At 53.5% G+C, this 14,362-nt stretch overlaps 2 protein-coding genes across 3 annotated transcripts in view; one reads left to right on the forward strand and one right to left on the reverse strand.

Annotated features, from left to right (window-relative positions):
- The window catches only part of Macrod1 (mono-ADP ribosylhydrolase 1), a 141,371-nt gene that overhangs the window by 40,336 nt on the left and 86,673 nt on the right, over window positions 1-14,362 (forward strand). The gene's annotated exons all lie outside the window — the stretch shown is intronic.
- Flrt1 (fibronectin leucine rich transmembrane protein 1) overlaps window positions 1-14,362 on the reverse strand; it is a 70,120-nt gene that overhangs the window by 2,366 nt on the left and 53,392 nt on the right. The window contains exon 2 of the mRNA XM_021208574.2: window positions 8,039-8,963. The gene's annotated coding sequence lies outside the window, so the exon portion shown is untranslated. The remainder of the gene's footprint in view (window positions 1-8,038; window positions 8,964-14,362) is intronic.

The raw sequence follows: 14,362 nt of genomic DNA on the forward strand, positions 1-14,362 counted from the left end.
GTGCTGAGTGTGAGACAGCGCCGGGCCTGGGGAGGAGTGTGCTGAATGTGAGACAGCGCCGGGCCTGGGGAGGAGTGTGCTGAGTGTGAGACAGCTCCGGGCCTGGGGAGGGAGTCATTTGAGGCCAGGCTGTAAGGGAGGCCTGTCCTGGAGACAGGTAAACTCTGTGATGCTAATGCCTGCTGCTAGCTGTGAATCTCACAGGGGTGTGGGGAGGGCTGGTTCTTAAGGAAAGTGGTTAGCTTAGCATGAGCTCACAGCTCTCAAGATAAACCACCTTTAAGGGTCGCACAAATGGTGCCAGCAGTAGGACAATGATTTAGGGTGAATTTCATAGACGAACAATCATTCCCCAAAGGCCCAACTCTGGCACGGACTCGGGGTCTGAAAGGGAAGCTTACATCTGGGAGGCTCTGAGCTCTTGAGGCGTGTCACCAGAACCTTCAGGAAAGACACAGCCAGCGCTGTCATTGGTGGGCAGTGGAGAGCGCTGAGCTCATTGTCTGGTGGTGAAACAGCTGGTCCTGTTTGTCACCCATGTGTTTCCTACACAGCAGAATGAGGTGTCAGCAGATCTGACTCTTGACTCTGGGTTCTGTGTTTCCTGGGGAACTATTCCATACCTTGTCTCTCTCCAGTGGAAATAACTTCCAGTTATTTCAGGGGAATACACACACACACACACACACACACACACACACACACGCACGCACGCAAGCACACATTCACTTACACATCAGCTTTCTTGATTTAAAGGAATGAGACAAATAAAAGGTGGGAGGTGTTGTCGGCACACTGAGGAAATTTTTCTGCAAGGTATAATTTCAGTTTTCGCAAATAGAAAGATTGCAGCATAGACTTTTTTTCGTTATTTTACTGTTCACAGTGGTAAAAAATCAATTAAAGAGAAATTATCTTTCAATCTCGGTTTTTTTAAAAAAAAAGGTGTCTTCATCCAGCTATCAAAGGTCTGCAGTAAAACTCGGGGTCAAGGAGGCTTTCAGGGCAGGGTGTAATAGCTTCTCAGACCTGATCCAAGGGCCTGGCCTGCGAGGACAGCTCTGGAGTGTGGGGCATGACCAGCTCCTGCTGAGTGGCTGGTGGGGACCTCCGGAAGATGCTCGAGGAGACAGGACATAATTTCTAACTGCACCAACCCCTGCTCCCTCGCCCAGCCTACTCTGTTCCTGGCAGTTATCCTCTGTCCAGTGACTTCCTCCTCACCCGTCAGGACCCTGCTCAAGCATTCTTCCTTCAACTAGGTCTTCCAGAGCCAGGAGCCATGTCTGTCTACCCAGTCAGCCAAGCGTCACCTCATCTTATCCATCCATCTCCCTACTCTCCATTCACGTATCCAGCCTGCATGGCTCACACAGCCATGACCCACTCACCCTGCCCCACACAGCTCCCTGCACAGCGAGCCCTCCGTCCCACTTTCTACCTCGCCCTGGGGTTCACTGTGTGGTCTTGTTTCATTGGTCACTGTTATCAGAAGCCTTGCTGGTCTCTGCTGAGGCTCCCTGACCCCCTATCTTCCTCTTACCTTTCACCCAGTGCCTTGAAGTACTCCCTAGTAGTGCTCCCTAGCCTGCCTCCCCTGCCTGGCACCCAGGCTCATTGACTCAGATCCCCCTGCCACTCATCTGCCCAAACTCCTCCACCATCCCGATGGCTGTCAAAGCCAGGTAGCAGGCACAGTGACATTCCTCTCCCTCTGGAGCAGCTGGACACCCTTTCCCCTTGCTGCTGCCCCAAGGCACACTTCCCTCTGCCCAGAGTTGGCCCTCACTTCCTTCAGGTGGAGCCTTCCTGGTCACCTTGCTAAAACCTCTAACTCCAGAGCATACTTCCCCTCTGCTCAGTTCTTGCCTGCCCATTACCAGCTCGTGCACGCTTTACGTTTGGACTCTGGGGTATCTTACCCATTAGGTCTAGCCTAGTAGTTGGTGCACAACAGGCCCTTATAAATTATTTCTACAGACAAACTAATACTGACCTATCTGAAGGAACCGAGGCACAGGCCTGCTGACAGGAGGCTGTAGGACCTAGATGTGCTCCCAGGCCTAGGATCTCACTGCACTGCTTCCACACTCTACCAACAGGGCCCCAGCTAGCATTACTACAGGCTCGGGCTAAGGGCTTGCTTGCTTGTCTTCATCAGCCTCCTGTTCTGTGTGAGGTATGGGCATCCCAAGCTGCCCTAGGCCTGACCTGATCTTTTGCCCCTCATCACCTTGGAATCCAACATTAAAGCCAGCATTTCACACCCAGCACTGGACTGACCCTCGAGCCAGACCCTGCAACCTGCCTTTACAGGCAGCCTACACAGCATACTCTCCATGTGTTCCTTCCTGTGTCTGGCAGTCATATATAGTATTTCACAACCTGAGGCCTGCAGTTCAGAAAGTCAAGTCCCCCACCATTCCAAGGTCACAGACACCCAGGCCTTCAGCTGCATTCCAGTCCCATCACAAGTCACTTTATGATCAGGGACCAGGAGTGGGACAGGGTGAGGCTGAGGCCGAGGCAGAGGGCTCAGGCTTTTCCTAAGCCGTCTCTGGGTTGTGGCTCAGCATCTTAGCCTAAGCCTCAGAGTCCGGCTGGAGGACATACCTGTTCAAGACCAGCTGATGGGTACTGTCTGTGGGACACAGGCAGCCTCTGCCCTTAGCTGTTCTGGGCCAGTGCCCTGAGCAGGACCAGACTTGTTAAGGCCAACGCCAAGGCTGCCACCACAGTCTCTGGCATGGGCATCTGTTCTCCTGTTTAGCTCATGGCCACAGGCCCCAGCCTCCTGAGGCTCTGCATCATAATAGAGTCTAAATTGCACCTCTCAGAGATGTTTGATGGATAATAGAGCAGCCGTGAGAGGCAAGTACCCAAGGCCTTTCCACTCCTGTATCTGATGCCCATCCATCTTGCCCAAGCATCCCTGGCCACCCTGCTTCCCCAAGGCCAACTTCAGCTCAGACCGTGGCAGCTTCAGGAAGAGGACAGACCAGGCTAGGGAGGGAGACACTCTGGAGGAGCCCCTAAACTGCCTGGACGCTTGGTGGCCCTTTCATCCTCTTGTTGTGTTTGATGGTTTATATGGCTGTCAAATTAAATCTGGTAAATTGCCCATCTTTTAGGGGATCACTGGTCATCATTGTGCGGATCACACAGACACGTGTGGTTTGAGTTACAACAGGCCAGTTCTGTGACCAACAGCAGGATCCTGACATGGCACTGGAGGGGTGCGGAGAGATGGCTCAGGCTGTGGTCTCCATTAGCTGAGGGGGCTTAGGAGTAGGGGCAGGAGCAGTTACTGGCTTCTGACAATGGCCAGGACTGGGTACAATAGGCTCATGTTCTGCCCACACCTCTTTAAGGCAGCGTCCTCTCTGGGCTTCAGTTTCCCTGTCTATGTGGTTGAATGTTGCCCTTGTGTGAGGACTCGGGTGACACCAAGAGATCATGTGTGCAGAGTACCCCACAGGAAGACTGCCCTTTCTACGTGCAGCCTGTCCCGGGACTACCCGCTTCCTCCTATACGTGGGCATAGCCTCTGTGTTAACTGTCATTCTGTGCCTGTCCTTCATGCCCTATACCCACTGTGTCTCCTGTACCTGCACCCCGTTCCAGTCATTGAGAAATCAAAGCCTTAGAGAAGGAGAAACAGTGGGGTTGCAACCCATCTTTCAAGATCTCAGGGCCCTTTAGCACTTGGACATGCCGCACACACCGCCATGCTTCCCCAGGGCCTTTGCACATGTTGCTCTTGCCTCGGTGACCATTGTAGGCTTGCTTTCAGCCTCCCAGGCCAGCACGCACTCTGCCACCAGCCCCGACTCTCCTGCCTCCTCCTGGAAGCTTTCTCTGACCCTGATCCACCAGAGCCCAGCTCTGCTTTCACCTGGCAATGGCGGCTGAGCAGCATCTAGACACAACCACCAGTCAGGGAGACTCGGCTCCTAGCTGTACCCCTGTGGCCTTCCAGTGCCCTGCCTAGATGTGTCCCTCCAGCTTTGCAAGGGATAACTGGCTGAGACCACACTCAGGAGCAGCAACAGACTCAAGGCCACGTGTGGACATACTGTGGGGAGGTGGCAGGCACTTCATGGCCTTTGAGGGGACTGAGCTGATTCTCAAAGGAAGCCAGGCTGGGAGGAGGTGGAAGACTAGACAAAAGACCCCTGCATCCTAACTCTGCCCCTCGTTTTGTTTGTCAATGAAGGTAGTTTCGATGCTAGGTACCAGACATGGTCTCAGCTCCCATTAGAAGCAGATACCCAGATTATCCTGGGCCCAAGGAGGAAGACCATGCAGACAGAGCCAGAAGCTCACAGGCTGCAACCCTATGGCCTTCCCAGCCCTACCCATGCCCAGGGTCTAATTTCACTGGAAAGAAGACCTAGCCAGTTAGGCCTAGCCTGGGGCAGGAGCCACCCCATTCTTCCGAGTGTCCTCACGGGCCAGACTACACTGGCTTCTTGTCTTGAAAGCCAGGCTCAGGGTGCCTGTCCTGTAGTGCCCTCAGCCGGCCTTCTCTCAGCCTTGGCCTATGTAAAAGGGTAGCTTCGGGTCTTCTGGGGGCTTCATCTGTGAAATGGGACCAAGGATGAAACAGGCGACTTTCAGCTTGGCTGAGCACTCCCTGGCCCCAGGGAGGGAGAGGTTACTTCATTAGCCACATTACTTCACTGGTCCAGATATAATTGATAGACGGGGCCCAGGAACTTGAAGCTTGTTCCAGCAGATGCCATGCGGGCACCCCCCGCATACCCTGACTCTTTAGCACCTTCTCGTCTTGGCTGCTCTGGCATACCAGCCAGATTCACCCATCACCCCCGAACAGCTTAGCCCCTGAGGCCTTGTCCAGTGGTAGCACTCAGCATTTGTACTGCCAGAAAGAGTCGGGGGGCGGGGATTCTTTTCAAATCTAAAGTTAATTATTTTTCTAATTTCATGCCGCATGCATTATGTATCAGCTGTTATCACTGGCAGTAATTGCAGACAGGCATGCAAATCCACCAGAGATGAACTGCGAGTTCACCTAAGCGTGTGGGCCGCTGGGTGGGGCTGGGCAGCAGGATGTCCTCCTTGGCTTTAGAGAAAGTGAATCGCTTTAAAAAACAAGACTTTCAAATTGTGTCTTAGGAGGTTAATTATATTGATAGCAGTGTTCGATATTAAACTATGCAGGGCCAGGAAGGGGGAGGGAGATGAAGGGAGACACGTGTCATTTTGTTTCTTTCTGTCTCAGCATCTCTTAATGAAATGGTCCTCCACCTGATATGGCCACCTGGGTCCCTTTGGAGTAAAGCTGGCTCCGCTGGGACGCAGTTCCTTTGGGGAAGGAAAAGAAGAGAAGCAGGTGGACCGCCAGTGACAGGGAGAGTGAAGTGGGGACAGTGCCAGGGGGGCACATGAGTCACTGAGGCCAGGGCTGGGTCAGGTCTTTGCTGCTGAGCTCCCTGACCACCTGCAGGAGCCTAGAGGAGAGGGGCAGGTGTGGAGGAGGGGCTGATCACACAGACTCCTGGGCAGCCATGGAGACCAGGGCCTTGCAGGAGCAAGGAACCAACCAGCCATGCTCTCTGTGAGGATTCTATTTGTGATCTCCAGTTTCCTGGACTCCCGTTACGTGAATGGCCCTTTCCACCGGACCTAAACATCTGCTTTTCAGGTGTGGTCCCTCCTGTGCCCAGCAATAAGCTTGGCTCAGAGAGGCTACATTACACACACTCAGTGTCTGTCTGTGAGGCCAGAGGCTGCCATGGCTGTGTGTGTTTCTCTATTGCTCTGCACCTTATCTTTTTTTTTTTTTTTTTTTTTTTTTTTTTTTTTTAANTTTTTTTTTTTTTTTTTTTTTTTTTTTTTTTAAAGATTTATTTATTTATTATATGTAAGTACACTGTAGCTGACTTCAGACACTCCAGAAGAGGGCATCAGATCTTGTTAGGGATGGTTATGAGCCACCATGTGGTTGCTGGGATTTGAACTCTGGACCTTTGGAAGAGGAGTCAGGTGCTCTTATCCACTGAGCCATCTCACCAGCCCCCTGCACCTTATCTTTTGAGATAGGTGTCTCACAGAATTCAGAGCTCACCCATTGGCTGACTGGCCGGCCAGGGACCTGTCTACCTCACTCCAACTGCCAGGGTGACAGACGTGCACTGCCATGCCTGGCTTCTGTGCGGGCACTGGGGACGGAACCCAGATCCTTGTGCATATGCAGCAGGCACTTTACTGATGGTGCCACCTCCCTAGCCCACAGCTTTTGAATAGAGGAGATGGGCTCTATAATCTGAAGCCCAGAATTAAGCAGCTAGAGAAAGAGAGAGGTTGGACTTTGCCATCAGCACCACCCAGAGGCCATGATGACCTGGGTGTTCCCACTACAGCGGTCCGGAGAGACAAAGTGTTCTGTCTGAACTCTGAAGAGCTGCCCACCTACCCGGCCCTCAGTTATACTGTCCAGTGCTCAAATTCAGCTGCTCTGGAGAAGCAGGCCCAAGAAGGCCTGGCTGGGCCCCAGCCTGGTGGCCAGCTTGGCACTGTAGAGCTGCAGGCTTATCAATGTAAGTGCCCAGGCCGTGAATGCACACAAGAGTGGAAAACCAAGAGAACCCTGGGAGAGGGAGGAAGAGGGATCCAAGCCTTTTATAGACCTGGAGGAGGAATAGGCTCAGTGGCAGAGCCTTCTACCAGTCTCTGCTAGGGCTTAAACCCTTCCCCACAGGGTTGTAAGAGCAGATGATGGGACAGCCATCCATCTGTGGATTCTTCTTAAGGGTGCAGGGGATGGGGTTGTCTCTTGGGAGTAGCTGGCCTTGTCTCTTTCCTGCTGTCTATTAGCTCATGTGTACAGAGAGGCACATTCAAGGAGGGGACCTGCCCTAGTTTACAGCACTCTCAGCCAGAACCCCCAGGTACCTCTGCCCCCAAAGCCCAGCATGTTCCTTTTGTCTCTGCCCCTGGGTGCAGCAAGGCGGAGGCTGAGGCCACTGAGATTTTCCATCAGTTCTTTGAGCAACAGGACTGCTGGGAGGTGGTTTCTGTTTCTCTCCAGCTTGGTCTGGCCCCAGGAATTATCCCCTAGCTCCTCCTAGGGGCTGGGAGGAGGTTGAAGATGCAGAGAGGAGGACAGTAGGCAGGCGGGGGCCCAGCTGTGTGCTTGGGGCCCTGTTGCTAGGTTGTCGCGCCTTTATAATAAATAACAGCAAATAGTCCATCCGCAGGGCATCCTTCACGCCAGTGGCTAATAACACGGCTATTAATGCCCCCGCAGACAGCGTGCGCAGCGCACGGCTCTGACGGATGTCCCAGGCCCTGGCGCAGTCATAAATCAGCCCCTCTCCTGGGGCAGAGCGTGGGGAAGTGTCATTTTCCATCTTGGTAATGAATTGGGGCTTCCCTGCCCTGCCCAGGGCACTGAGGGGTTCTGAAGTTGCCAGGATTACTGTTTGCAGAGGTATTGCCCCTCCCCTCTTCACCCTTCGGGGCCTAGGAGGAGCTGGCCTGGCCAGCCACTTGCTGTGTAGCCTTGGGGAGCTCACCCCACCACTCTGGACCTGTCTGTTCCCTCCAGCCAACAGAAGGCCTGGACCGGAGGCCAGCGCAGATAATGCCAGTGTGACTGACCCGGCCCACCCCAGATTTCTCTGGCCACAGCAGGGCAGGTCCAGGTAGACGGGATCTTGCTAGTTTGAGGGTAACAGGTATCAAGGCTGGTGTCCTTGGTCCCCTAAGCTCTCGCCTAACCATCACAAGGCTCTCTGTTGTCCCCTCTGTACAGAGCAAGAGGCCAGCAGCCCTGGTAGGGAAAGGCTCAGAAAGAGAGAACCCTCCCTGCTATGGCTCATTCCCAAGCCGTCTCCCTTATGCCTGACAGAGCCCTGGAGTGGTCCCTACCCCAGCAAGCAGAAGGCTCCTGTTTTGGAGCCTTCAAAGGGCAAGACTCGGTTGTCCCTCTCATGTCCCCTCCAGGTGGAAGAAGACTTGTCACCTTTCTGGGCCACCAGGGGGCCCTTTCTCCTTTACCCCAAATTCTTACCTCCTCTGCTGCTGCTCCCTGGAGCCACTGGGTCCCACTGGTCACTGCTTCAAAGTTCCAGGCCACACTCACATCCTTGGCCCCATGTCACTGGCAGGCTCAAAACCACAGACAACAACCCTGGGGCAGAGGGAGCACGGAGGCACACAGAGAGTATGGAAGTCTTGTCGTCTTCCTTGTGGCCAGGCCTCAGATATGCCTGCAGGTCCCACGCTGCATCTTTGGCACCCTAGGCCACAGGCGCCGATGGCCTGGCTCTCCGAAGTGAGGGTTGTGTGCTCGGGGTGCACGGGGCACCCCCGGGGACTCCTGAGCCGGGCATGCCCTACAGCCCAGAGCCAGTCCCCGGGGGATTTGGCCTCTCCCTGGCCACCACGTCCACCACGGCTCTTTGTAACTTTGGTCTTTTGTCCACAGGCTGCACCTCTCCCAAAATGTCCCTGCTGGGACTGCCGCCCTCTTTTCTTTACCAAGGTTTTTTTGTTTTTGGGTTTTTTTTTTTGTTTTCTTTTTGTTTTTTTTTTTTTTAATCCCTTTAAGTCACTTGGCAGAATGGCTCAGTGCAGAGAGCGCTCTTGCGTGACAGAGCTGAGAGGAAGCCACTCTCCAAAGAATCAGTATTCCTGCCACTCAGGCTGCATCTGTGTGTGGGGGGGTCTGTTACCCCTCTGAGGAGTTCAGATGTTCACCGCAGGCTGCAGGCGCCTCGCCTCGCCTCGCCTCGCCTCGCACTGCTGAGCTGTCAGGCCTGTGTGCTCCGCTTTGGGAAGCCACTTTAGGGGGCAGGGGCTGGTCTGCTTGGCCGCTCCTGTTTGTAGAGAAGCTTCTGGAGTGGGTGAGGCAGAAGGGTCGGTTATTCCTGCTTCAGCCCTGGGGCTCAGCTGTCCAGAGTCGGCCCTTTCTTGCCTGCTGCCTGGTTCTTCACCTGCCAAAGAACACAAGTGATCAACCCCAAGGAAATCAAGAGCCACGGGGACAAGCACCTCAGGCATCCATAGCCACAGACAGCCCTGTTGCTCTCATCCCTTCCCAGTCTCTGGTTTTGTTTGCTTGTTTGTTTGGGTTTGGTTTGGTTTTGGTTTTTTGAGACAGGATCTCAAGATATATCCCCAGCTAGCCTGGAATGTAGATCAGGCTAGCTAAAAATTCACACAGATCCTCAGGTCTGGTTTGGTTTGCAGTGCAGGAGATCAAAGCCAGGGCTTGGCAGGCACTTTGCCGCCAAGCCACGCCCCTAGCCCTGCATCCTGGACAAGCACCACTTCCCTTCAAGCCAGGCAAGGGTCTGAGGTTACTGTCCCCACCACTTGTCACTTTTCCAAGCGAGGTGATGGGCGGAACCCTTCCGTGTAACTACCTGAAAGGATTGGGCAGACAAAAAATGAAGTTTAGGAGTTTGGCAAGATGGCTTAGTGGGTAAATAGACCTAGCACCAAGCCTGGAGATCCGAGTTCGGTCCCCAGGAACCCATATGGTAGAAGGAGAGAACTGACTCTCACAAGATGCCCTATGACCACACACACAAAGTAAACAGATAAGTATAATAACATTATTATTATTATTATTAATATCATCATCAACAACAACAATAAACCATGTTTGGGAAGTACCTGGCCATGCAGAGCCCCCCCTCCCAGCCCAGAGCAGCCTCCATTTCCCCAGCACGTGCTTCTCTGACTAAATATCATTTGAAGGCTCCGACTGGGCCATCCTGGACTTGGCTTCCAGAACAAGCTCAGCTTTTCTGGCTCACCAAGGGCCGTTGAGGTAGGGTCTCCACTGTCCCTAACCTGTGTCCCTCAGCTGTCTGTCTCCTGTGGGACCAGACTTTCTTCACCCTGCTGCCCTTTCTTCTGTAGAGACCTGGGGTACTGCAGACTGCCCCTACAAATACAAAACAAAACAGTGTTATCCCCTCCTGGTTAGCAGCCAGCCAAGAAGGCCCAACTGCGGTATCTGCATTCCTCTGGAGGCACCCTTGTTTAGACAGGAGCTTAGATGGCGGATCTGAGAGCACAGGCTCAGCTGTCATCAGGACACGTTCCTTTGTACCAAAGGTGGCTGGTTCAAGGCCTACTAGGTGCCTGAAGCAGGCACAACTAGGGTGTGTATTTAATGAGTCCATATGCCAAGCAGAGGTGGCTGTCCATGGCTTCAGCCCACAGGAAACACATGGGAAGAATAGACTATGTGGTCAGTGTATAAAGAAATGATGGGGTAAGGGACTCTCTCAGGAGCCTTTTCTAGGAGAGCCAGTCAGGGCTGCAGGTGCCAGGAGGCAGGTGGGCATAGTCCCAGGCAGGCACAGGGTGAGGCTGAGCAGGAGGGAAGATAAGCCTGTTCCTGCAGAGGGGGCAGTGGTAGCTACAGCCTGGACCATTACTGCCATTACCACCCGTGAGATTTCATCCAATTATAAACTGTAATTTCTCTCTGAAAGCGAGGGGTGGGAAGAGTCCAGTGAGGTCATCTCCCTTCCTGAACAGGACAAGGAAATTGTTTTATATGCTAGAGGTGGGAGGTGGCAGCTAGGCCACTGCACACACACAGGATGGGGGCTGTTTCCTAGGAGCCTGGAACCCCAACCTCCTCTCCATAACAGACACAAACCAGAGTTCTTCTCTTGAAATCACGGGCTCAGGAGGAAGGCAGATTCACTCCATGAGATGTGTGCTTGACTCAGGCTCCTCCAGCCCCCAGGAACTAGTTGGTGCTGGCCTACTGTCTTTAAGGCCCCTGGGCCTGGCCAGCCTGGCTCACCATTGCAACCTCTGCCTTCCATATGGCCTTGCAATGCCCCGCACTGAGACTAATTCATACATCCCAGCGTGCACTGACATCCACACAAGCATATGAACACGCACGTCAGATGCAAAAACCCAACACAGGCAAACATGAAAACAGAAGTGTACACAGACACCTGTACGCATCTCTGTACACATTTAAACCCATGCACATGTGCAAAAATGAACACGTGCACACATATGGACAACTGCATGGTCAAGCTGTTTGTATATTTGCACCTAGGAATGCATGTGACACACTCCCATGAGAATACACAGAGTGACAGAAATGTGCTTGTACCCGCATTTGTAACAGTGCACACCTGTGGCGGGGGGGGGCCTTTCTCTGCTCTGCTACCCTCCTGTGAGAATTCTCATATGCCCTCCCTCCCTCCCCACAGGCAACCCTCTCTCTGAAGATATGGTCTCACAGTTATAATGGAGGTGATGTAGCAAGGTGAAAAGGGAGAATGCGAAGGCCGGACACTCTCGTGCCTGGCTCAGTGCCATGGGCACAATGGGTACTTGATAAATGCACCTGACATCTTTCTCACTTTGCTTTCTCACTGAAGAAAACAAGAGTCCGAGTCAGGCTCTCCTGGGCCTGCTCCTTACCCCGCCCACTCTGCTGCCTTCCCTGAGTCCTCAGAGCCTCCCAGGGACCTTTAGAGTGTGGACAGAAGGTTTAGCGAGGGTCTCCTTTCTGAAGGGGCCTCTCTGGGATCTGAGGCATGTCTTGGCTTTCCAAGCCAGCTCACTAGTGCGAGCCCAGGGCGTGGGTTATAGCTCTTCTCACCTGTGGGTGCTTAGTTATGGTCACCCGCAGCCACCGCAGCAAATGCACATGGCCTGGAAGAAATATTTAAATGTGCCCTCTGGTAAGCACCTAGCCCAGAACCCTGCTAGATTGAAAGGAGCCATGCCCCTGCAGTGGCTGTCAGTGCTATCATGTGTGTTCGCCAAGAAATCTTTTGGGCCCTAAGAAACCAGGAATGAATGGAGGATCTCCTTACCCCCCCTCCCCGGCAGTTCTGCTGAGCCCTCTCTCCTGGACCTTCCCCATGCCCAAATTCTGATTTTTTTTTTAAGTCTATTGAATAAAATCTTCCATCTGTCAGCTCTTTGTCACACATGGTTCCTTTTGTTACCAACAACCCTGGTAACAGTATTGGCAAGCGCTGGGTCCCCAGCTCCACTTTGTCCTTGGCATTTTGATCTGATGGGGCCATTGATACTATGATCTAGCAGGAAACATGCACTCTACCCTCCTCTCGTGTCTGTGTGGCCATCTCCCCTAAGCCTGTACCAGGCTAGTGGATCAGGGAGGGACAGCCATTCACAGGCTGAGAAGGTGGGGGTGGGCTTTACAATATTCCTCAATCTGCAGGAGAGCCAGGACTCCAAATTCTAGGTGTTTCCTCTCCACACACCATACCAAGACCCAGTGAAGCAGGACCGTGTCTCTAGACAAACACAGCCCCTCCAGGCCCCAAGTCCCCCCGCAAGGCTTTCTCATGCCCCCTACCTCTCCATTTCCCCCACCCATCCCCCATCCATCTCCTTCCCATCCACCCAGCCTTCCAACCATCCAACCATCTCCCCTCCATCTCGTCTATGTGCCTACGCACACTCATCAATCCACCCAGGATCCACCCATCCATCCATCCATCCACTTTCATTCCACCCATCTCTCTCACCACCTATCCCTATAATCCATTCAACCATCCATCCGTCTCACCTAACAAACCCAGTCCAATCATGCTCCAGGCACTGTACAATACACGGGGGATCCGAGGAGCCCAGTCCCTAGGAGGTCTCAGCCTTGTGGGGAAGCCAGTGGCTGACAGAAACCACAGTGTGACACACAGGCCAGGCGCAGCTCAGGAGAAAATGATGAATGTGAGGGGGAGCTTCCTGAAGAAGAGAACACTGTCCTATGACTGTGGCACCCTTCGGGCTCTCCTGACAGACACTTGAGAACCTGGTGGCAGCAGCACAGCCCACGTCTGTCCCTCAGGGCTTGTTGCAGAATTTGATGGGTCTTTAGTTTTTCTGTTCATGCTGCCTTCCAGATCTATGCTTGCCGATATTAATTCCTGTATTAACAATTAGCCTACCCGTTTTGCTCCAACCTCTGGCTCTTAGGGACGGAGTTTCACGTGCATGGTATTAATCAGATGCCTGGTGTGCTCTGTGCAGACCCAGGTGGGCTCGGTGGCTAGCCCATTTAGCCAATCACATTTGATATGAAAGCAAGTTGCTGCCTCCTTGGGCAGAGCTGCCCTGTAGCTCAGAGGGCAGAGTTCCCATCACAGCAGCAGGCTGGAGATTCGGGGAGCGGGGAAAGGGGATTTGCTTTCCTTCGAACTACAAGCTGCAGGCAACATCTGTACCCTGCTTTTCCAGATGAAGGTGCTGTGATCAAACAGACTTTGTTCTGAGGCTGTTTACTGCCCCAACCCCCCCACCCCTGGGGTGGCCAGACACAGGGCCCTCTCCTTTCTTCTTCATCACTAAGGGTGGTCACTCCTCTCAGGTTGGTAGCAGTGACAGGGCAGAGTGACAAGGACAGAGGGCTGTAGGCCAGGAAAGGGGCCAAACTGCTCTTAAAACAAGGTCAGCACAGGTGAGAGTTGAGTAGGAAGAGTAACTGAGGCAGAAGAAACAGTGTGTGCATAGGCTCAGGGTGGGAGGACCTGCGCCCTCTGAGGGCTGACAGCAAAGCTCTAGGTCAGTGGAAGGCAGTGAAGCTGGGGTAGGGAACTGGAACCTGGTTTCAGAGGAGCCCTGATCAGTGTGCTGAGGGGTCTGGTCTTCATACCAAGAGAGACAGGGAGCTTGCTGGGAATGTCCAGGCAGGAAAGAAGATGCCCCCACGTGCAACTGAGACAAATCCATCTTTCTTGTGTGGAGAACTGGATGATACTAGGAGTGAGGTCTGGGCTGGGGACAGTGGGGAACAGGGTCCCGGGAAAGTAGCTGACTCAGGAAGCCACCAGGTTCTGCTCCCTGAAGCCGTGCCTGGTATCCCGTGGGTACCAATCATTTTCCTTACTAGGGCAGCTGAATGCTCCTGGTAGCACCAGAGTGGGCTGGTTTCCAAATGGCTCCCCAGCCTCGGCTCTTGTTCCAGGCAGGGGGAGCACAACATGGTCCCAGAAGCTGTGCTGTGGCAGCTGGGAGCACAGCTCCTTTTCCTGCTTGGGAAGTAGGGCTCCTCCCTCTGCCTCTTCTTATGTTGCAGGCAAGGCCTGGCACAGCCTGGCACCTGAGGAGCAGTGGGGTGGGAAGGGTAGAGGTGAGTCTGCTTAGCAGTATGCTAAGGACGAGGGCTTCCTGACAAAGGGCGGGGTTTTAGGGGACTGGTACTTGTGTCCCAGCCGGTCAAGGGTGCCTGTGGGAGTCTCCGCTCTGGACCACTGCCAGACCCTACCTGTAAAGACAGATACATCCAGAGCAGGGAGGCTAGCAGGAGTGTAATCTCAGAGGTGCATGTGTGTTGCTGTATGTACACACATGTGCATGTGTGTAGGCCACACGA

This window comes from Mus pahari, chromosome 1, assembly GCF_900095145.1.
Source record: "Mus pahari chromosome 1, PAHARI_EIJ_v1.1, whole genome shotgun sequence".
Classification (NCBI taxonomy): Eukaryota; Metazoa; Chordata; class Mammalia; order Rodentia; family Muridae; genus Mus; species Mus pahari.